Source organism: Crocodylus porosus, unplaced genomic scaffold (assembly GCF_001723895.1).
Source record: "Crocodylus porosus isolate Cpor-Errol unplaced genomic scaffold, CroPor_comp1, whole genome shotgun sequence".
Classification (NCBI taxonomy): Eukaryota; Metazoa; Chordata; order Crocodylia; family Crocodylidae; genus Crocodylus; species Crocodylus porosus.
In genome coordinates this window covers 316,451-324,769 of record NW_017728937.1, presented here as the reverse complement: position 1 = coordinate 324,769, position 8,319 = coordinate 316,451, and the positions used below count along the sequence as shown (strand labels likewise).

The following is an 8,319-nucleotide window of genomic DNA, read 5'->3' as shown; positions in this document are numbered from 1 at the left end:
GGGAAGCAGGGCAGCCAGGAGGGGGTTGTTTACCCTTGCAGAAGGAGCTGCACGGGGTGAAGTGGGAGCTCTGGTCAGGGATTGGCGGCTGGGCGGCTGTGGAATGCTCTGGCCGGGTTCCCAGAATCCAGCACTTTGTTTGTTTGTTTGAGCCTGAGGTCTGGTGCTACTGTGACAGGAAGTGGGAAAGCTGGGGGGAGGGGGGAGAAGGGAGCTGTCTGTATGTGTGCCTGTGAAATCCTTTTGTCCCCCGAGAGCAGCTCAGCTGCAAATTCCCACAGAGAGGAGAGAGCGGCCTTTGTGCGGATAAAGAGTTTCCAACATGTGAAACTCCTGCGCTCGGGGGCTGGGAGTGTGAATGTTGGCACTGGCATCCGCAGCCTGCTCCATGGATCCTGCTGCACGCAGAAGGGAGCCTGGGGCGTATGCCTGGAGGCGCTGGTGCCCTAATCATGACTGTTTTTGAGTTGGGCAGGACAGGTGAGTCTGAATCTAGTGTATGGCTTCTGTTGCTGAATGGCCCTCTTGGAAGGGTATTGTACTGAGGCGTTTCAGAAAAGAAGTTGAGCAATGGGGATTTTGCTGACTTGAGGGAGGAGATAAAGCAGCAGACGCAGACAGTGGATCTGATGGTAATTGGTGGGAGCAAAGGTTGGAGTCAGTAGAATGCAGTGGTTTGGCTGGGCTCTCTGAGATGGAGTTTCTGTCGAGCTGCTGGTTTCCATTCTGAAAATGCGGGTGGCAGGAGGAGAGACCTTGAGGGTCTTTTGTTCATCTCCTCCCCACAGATTATAATAGAGTTGTGGAGTTGCAAAGTGAAGAAAATAGCAGTGAATGTGACCCGTACCTGTGAGTCTGCCCTACTGGAGCCTGCCATATTTTTGTCTAAAGATGGGGCAGTAGGAGGAATTGTATGTGCTTTGCGAAGAGCCGGGACTGGTTTGCACTGGAGAAGTTCACCTCTGTCTAGACGGAAATGGAACGTGCTCTTCCTGCCACTGCTCTTTTCCCCCTTCTGAGTGGGCCCTCCACTGTGAATGGTAGGGGAGGCATCTTTGCAGATTGTATGTTTTAGTCCACAGGATTTTGCCAAGGCAGGCAGCTAGCAAACACATGTGCACGTGTCTTTGACTGTCCGAGCAGACAGCTGCCCTGGAGCCAGATTGCTGACATACCAGTGGAGCAATTCCTTCCCTCTGTTCTGCTCCCCACTCCACACTATTTCTTTCATTTCTGCCAGTCCTGCTTGATCTCTGCTTCCTTTTGTCAGGTGAGGAAGTACACACTAGTCTGGGCAGGTTAGCACTCCTATCATAATGGTTCTCAGCATGGTTTTCTGATTTCCTTCCCCTTCCCCCAGCACAAGGCATGTAGGTAGATATGTAGGATTTTAAAGGGTGAATAGGAAACATGAATTTGCCACATGCCCAGTAATCAAGGGTCCAACTGGTAGTTCAGCAGGGCACTGGAGTAGTTAAGACCTCTGACCTGAGATGGCAAATCTCTTCTGACAGTACAACTCATGCCTTCTTGGTGTGCTTCTCCACCCATCTGTCCTCCCTCTTTATAGCCATGCTGTTTTCATTGCTGTTATTTCCCAATCGGGTAGACACCAATCTTTGTAATGATTGCTTTCTCTACAATTGCATTCTTGCTTGGGAATGGGAGTTGCATCTGTTTCCTTCTTTCTCTGGTCTCTAGTCTGGGTAGTAAGTGCCCTGCCCTTCTTATCTCTCCTTCCTTATCTTCCCTTGGCCACTGAGCTTTTCCCTTATAAGGCTAGGTGAAGCATTGCGTGTGGGTGTAAGCAGGGACACAGGTAACTGCTCTTGTGGGGTTCTTTCCTAATTTAGGAATCTTGGAGCTGAGACTGGCGTGTGTGGGGAGCGGGCGATGAGCAGACCAATGTGAGATCAGTGACTAGTTAGACCAGTCCTGTATGTGTGACACGCTAGGGAGAAGTGCACTCTTTCTGCCTGAGGCCAGTGCTCCAGTCAGCTTGAGACCACACCTTGCATTTAGTTACAGCCTTCTTGCTGAAGTCTGTTACCTTCCAGGAAGGCTTGACTCTGCAGAGGTTTACGTAAGTACACTGTGTCCAAGGTGCCAGCATGGATAGAAGTGGGTGATAAGACATTTAAATTCCATGCTGCATTAAACCTATTCTTGTGCTTTGATGTAGTTTCTGCTGCCCCATGAAGAAGGATCTTTCTTTCTGAGAAGGTGTATTTGGAGGCTGAGGAGCAGGTAAATGAAACAAGCCAAAGGACATGCTTCAGAAATACTAAAGTTCACTTAAAATCTAAAAGCTGACAGCTACAGATCTTTTTCCCCATCCCTTGAGCACATCTGCTGCCAATTCCAGATGGGGTGGTGGTGCCATCTGTTGTAGACAGTTTAGTTGTCAGTAGATGAAGAACCTTTTTGCTATATGTCCAGTAGTGCTCAACCTCTGGCCTGTAGGGCCACGTCATCCAGCCTGTGGGGGGGGGGGCGTGTTCCACATAGGCCTGAAAACTTGGCAGCAGGGGAGCAGTGGCAACATGAATTGATGCAGCTCTGGAAGCAAATAACATTGCCACCACTTCTCGACCCAAAATTTTTGATCTTGTGGGCTGTCTGATGTGGCCCTGTATACCGGATTGTGCTCACGTGTCCTGTGGCACCCTTGAGCTAACCTGGCTTGCAGGGTCACACTCGCAGACCAACCCATTGTGTTGACCCCACACTAGATATGGCCTCTGGACTGATCCTTCCCATGAGATCTGGCTCCTGGACTGTCCCTTTGCTACTTATGCAGCTCGCAGGGCCAGAAGGGTTGGCACCATTGGCTTAGGCTACCAAAGAGCTATAGTTCTGTTCTAATGTGGTCACGGTAGGTGGGCCTGTGTCAGCAAAATGCTGCTTTTTCTTACATAATGCTTTAGAGCTGCTTTCATTTTCCCCTGCCTTCCCCAGTAACAGTTCAGCAAGCTGTGTCCTATCAGGTGTGTGTTTGTCCTCTTGGGCTCGCAAGTCATCTCTGACTTAAAGCTCTTTTTACACATAGAAAAGTTTCTGGCTTAATTTGCCCATCTGTAACGCACCAGAAGCTTGTGGGGTAGGAAAGGGAACGAGCGTTGCTTTCTCTTACAAAAATTTCAGTTTTTGTTGGAGACCTACCCTTCTTACTAGTTCTAGTGGAACTGAGTCTCCAGATTTTTTTCAGTAAAAGTTCAGCAGACTGTTCTTTTGTATAGTTTGTTTCCACAGTCAAAGGAGTTCCCCTTCCAATTAGCATTACTTTAGAAATTGCGGGGGTGGCAGTTGGGGATGGTGGTATCAGGACTCCTAGATTCTTTTTTTTGGCTTCCTCACAAACTCTGACCTTGCCTTGCTATACTGGCTTCAGACTTGTATTCAAGTGTTAATACTTCTGGGGTATGATTCATGCTGGATGTAAAGCTGCTGAAGATCTTCTGGAAGTGTCTAGAAGTGCAAGGATCTGTTTTAAAAAAAAATGGTTGTTCATGCTAATGAACAGAAAGCCCCACCATGAATTACTAAGGATGTAAACCATTGTGGAATAATCAGAGGCAATGTGCCACTACATGCATGATCTACTTTGACTACTGTAGTTTCAATTTTGGAGACTAATGGCAACTTCAGAATAAAGCTATTTTATATTCAGTGATCATTTACTGGACTGCATCACTTCACTTCTCTGCATAGTTGTAAACTAGGGGTAGGCAACGGGTTTTTTTTCTGGAGCGCTGAAAAACCACAATGTCTACTTTGGAAGGTGCCAGAGTGCCGACATGCCAGAGCCCAGAGCAGCTGTTTGCAGCTAGCCCACAGGGCCCAGTCTGCTTGCATCCTCCCAGCTGCCTGCTGGGAGCAGCCTGGGCTCTGGCTGGCAGCAGCTGCTTGGAGCCCGGGCTGGTGGTGGTGTGCTGAGCAAAATGGCCTTGCGTGCCATGGTCGGCATGTATGCCAGGTTTTCCTGACCCCTGCTGTAAATGATGGGTGCATTTTTGACAATGCTACCATCAGTATTCCCTGCTGCTGTATGGTTTCCCCAGTTTGTTGCAGACATATAGTGTGGGTGTTTCTGAAACACCCTCATACACTTACACTTACAAAATTGTGCCATGTCATACAATTGAGCCTTGGTAACACAATGCCTTTGCTATTAAAGGGGAGGTCTGGGGTCCAGTATTGCTGGGGTCTGTTGTCTTGCATCTTGAAAGCAAGAGAGATTCTGCTATCCTCGAGATGGGTGACCTTGTTCCACCTGTCACAGAACATCTTGGTGATAACTTTCCCCTGTGCTTAGAAATTGATATTTGCATTTGGAAGGAGCTCTTGAAGTAGCTTGGTCTAGTCATAAATCTCAAGTGTTCTTTACCTCACTTACCTGGCCTTGCATCTTGTGGTATAAATGTACAGATGTGTTGACTTGATGTCCATTGCCAAAGTGTGGCTAAGCTAATGTTTCATCTACAGTATTGAAGGTTGATGATGGGCAAACTGGGGAAGATTTGCTTATACTTCCTTGAAGTAGGTTTTCTTAATGGGGGAAGGGGAGGGGCAGTAAGGAGGTTGCTTACTTAAGGAGATGTTTCCAGGGCTTTTCTCTTGGCCCTAATGGGTGACCAATCTCTTGATCCCAGTGTAAATGTTCTTGAGTCAAGTCTGCTTTTATGCTCTCCCAGGACCTACCAAATGGAGATGTGGCAGGGCTTTTGACCTGGAGAAGATTGAATTGATGCCAGTGAGCAAGGAAACAGGCGAGTTTCCCTCTTGCTGTATGATGTTGACATAAGTGACTGAAGCCACTCCTATACTTCCCCAAGTACTGTACAGCGTGGAGTGTAGAACCTACATCTTGATCTTCGGGTGAACTCCAGCTAGTGAGTTGCCTTCTGTATCAAACCTTGTTTTAGTGATGTCTACATTTGGGGCAGGAAGGATGAAAATACTACCTTCTTCGCCTGTAAGTTCTCTCTCAAACTGCAGACCTGTCTTTAGTTGACTTGAATTGTCAAGAATGTACATAGTGGATTGGCAGTACCCTGGCTTCAGAATGTAATGAGAGCCTGTTTGGAGTCTCTAGTCTTTTGCATACTGCTGGAATCCAGATTTTTGTGAATTATCCAACAGGATGAGGAAAAATGGACAGGCTTCTATAGCCTGTCAAGCCCTGGGGCTAAACTCCTCATGGCTGCCAGTGAAACCTTCCTGGTGGAGAGCCTGCAGTTCTGCAATTACTTCCTTCCAGCAATATGTGCTGGAGCCTGAACTTCAGAGTGGGGAGGTTTAGTACTGGATCCTCAAGTGCTTTCTGGTTTGAGCTTCCTGGTAGGAATTGAACTGGAAAGGTGCTTACTCCTAGAGCTCTTGACTTGTATCTGCAAGTTGAATCCGGGGAAAATATCTTGTACAGAGACTCTTCATGATAAGCTAAACAGACAGTCTGGAAATGATTTGATTAGTACGTAGAAGGGCCTTTACTAGAAAAAATACAGGGCATTAAAGTTTTCTCTTAAGCAGGGAAAGGCACAGAAAGAACAATGGGCGGAAGCTGAAACCAGATGCATTCAGATGTGAAAGGTGCACTCAACTTCACGGTGAGGGAAACTGACTGTTGGGACAGACTAGCAAGGGCTGTGGTAGACTTTTCTATCTCTTGAAGACATTAAGGCTGCATGCCTTTCTGGATGTTGTGGTTTAGCCAGGCAAGCATTTTTGGGCTGAATACAAGGGTAACTAGTTGCAATTTTGACTGCCTGTGATGGGTCAGACTAAATCTAATGGTTCCTTCTAGCCTTAAGCTCAAAAAACTTAGTAGATCCCTTTTATAAATATAGTTATCCAGCTGATTTCTGCTGGAGAGAGGGGATGAGTGGGAGAACACTTATTGTAGGTTTTAGTATTTGCTTACTGGCCAGTCTTTGGGGCCCTTTGCACATCCTGTATAATCAGTAATGGGGAAGTGAGAGAAATCCAGGCACTCTTCCCTCTTTGGGATAGAAATTGCTTGGTAAAGGACTTCTTGGTTTTCTTTTTCAGTTCTTGTTTTGGCAGACCTTGATTCAGGTCAAAATATTTTTGGTTTGTTGGGTTTTTTAAGTAAGGGGTGTGCCACTGAGTCTCATTCTAATGAGGAAAGTTTTTTGCAGAATATCTTAAGGATGGGTCACATTCTAGACTTGCTTGATCTGACCTGGAAATTCCAAAATCTGGATCTGTCACCAAATTCCCTTGATGCAGAGTACTTTGTCTAAGCTTTTATATGAGATGTCTTACCCTTTGTGATGAACAGCATTCAAGAGGAACACACATTGACCAAACTGCAGTCTATCTGTGGCTTTATTGGCTCTGAAAAGTAGCACCAATGCCTTAAACTGGAGTTTGAAGTGGAGGAGGAGCCAATGGAGGTATACGGGTATATTGTGCTACCTCCTTTTGTGAATTTGGGTTACTAAGGATGGGTGGGAGTGCATATGCAGGTGAGTATAGGACAGTGTTTTGGGATTGACTATGGAGGATGGTTTTTTAGCTTTGTCTTGTTCCAGGTGGCATCTGTTTCAAGTTGGCATATAAGCAAATGTTCAGAGCAGCTGATTGAATTTCAGCTGCTTTTAAGAGATTGAAATACCACTAATCCATGCAGTGAGTGGTGTTTGGAATTAAGACTTCCTTTCTAACCTATAATACTATGAAATAGTGGCAGGCTTAATTAACGCTTGGACATCTGGAGGCTGTACAAGGTAAGTGAACAGATGTGGCAGCATGCAGTGGTGTGAGGCCCCAGATTGGGATTGGAGACCTGGGTTCTTTTCCCAGCTTGGCTCTTCATCTACTGTATGACCTTGTCCAGCTCTGATATTATTGGCAATAATGGGGTTAATAATACTAATACTTGGCCTGTTCAGCTTGCACTTGCACAACTTGGAACTTTTTCATTAGAGTCCTTGTGCCAACTTGGGGATCCATTACTCAGAGTTATTTGTTAGGCCTTAACCCAATGGAGCGAGTATCTGGTTCAGTCTTGTCATCAGTGATGAAGCGAAACCAGACTCGGTGCATTATTTTCATTGCTCTGAAGTGTAGCTTTATAGCTTTCCTCATGCCAGAATGGAGGAATTCTAAGGCAGTCTTTCAATTTTTAAAGCGGTGAGCTATCTAAAGCACTAGTCCAAGTGAGGATACCTAGGGTCTGATGCTGATGAGCTGGGGTATAGAATAGAAAATTGAACCATTGATGGGGAAGAACTTGTACTTTCTGCTGACTTTTAGCAGACTAATAGCTGTACTGACAGCTATTTTGAGATGCCCAATATAATATGGTATATAATACAAGAATATAGAGGTCTCACTAGAGAGGAAGTGGTGGCATGCAGAATCCCTTCTGAGTCCTTGCCACAAGGAGGTTCTTCTGGATAGTCTGTTTTTTTTTCCCCCCCTCTCAGAGACCAGAAAAGTTGTCTCATTGCTTCCATAGTCTCTTGTACCTTTGAACTTTCAAGAAACATTTGGACGCTTATCTTTCTGGGATCCGTTGACCCTAAATGACTTTCTGCCCCTTGGGCAGGGGGCTGGAACCAATGATCTTATGAGGGCCCTAATGTCTATGAACTCTTAGCCACTGCTAATTTCTTCAAGTTCATAATGAAAGAACATGCTAAATGAACCTTGTGACTTGTGCCCTCTGGGAATGTAGTTCCAAGTGTACTTTTGTGACAGTGAGAAGATGCTTAGCCCATTGTTTGTAACTGACAGCTGTGAGAAATGTATGTCTTAGTAAGCACCACCTCTGTATTTGAATGCCACCAGCCCCTGATGAGGTAGGGCAGCACTTTCAGATCAGTATAGGGGACTGAGCCTCAAAACTTAATTGACTTTTGCCAAAGATGCATTGGGTGGAGCAAGGACTAGACTCCTGACCATCCAGTGCCCAAACTGAGTTCTTAACCATAGGACCATCCTTCCTTATCTGTCCGTTCCCTGTGGCATCTCCTTACTGGTCATTGACTGGGAACATGGGAAGCTATTGTGTGCTCTGCACAGATGGGGAGTAGCAACTCATTTAATACTTGATCTAGAGGTCTTTTACCTGATGGATGTTTTGTGAAGAGAAGTGCCTCCCTTTCTGAAGAGTGAAGGAGAGGTCTATCATTGGGGCAGAACTTTGCTCTACAATCTAACCCTGAAAAGCAGAATAAAAAAATAACAAGATGTTCTGGTGATCACTTTTAAACCAGTCCTTTGCTTTTGAGACCCCCAGTCTTACAGAGCAGTTGCTCTGATCCAGGAGTTGGCAATTAAATTGAGCTG

General features: G+C 45.9%; 1 protein-coding gene across 10 annotated transcripts in view; it reads left to right on the top strand.

The window, feature by feature from the left end:
• CTNND1 (catenin delta 1) overlaps positions 1-8,319 on the top strand; it is a 47,760-nt gene that overhangs the window by 12,094 nt on the left and 27,347 nt on the right. Inside the window, exon 1 of one of the 10 annotated variants that reach the window (XM_019547182.1) lies at positions 217-480. The exons of 8 other annotated variants lie outside the window; for them this stretch is intronic. The gene's annotated coding sequence lies outside the window, so the exon portion shown is untranslated. Of the gene's footprint in view, positions 1-216; positions 481-8,319 lie in introns of those variants that run through there. One more of the 10 variants, XM_019547186.1, reaches the window with a different exon arrangement.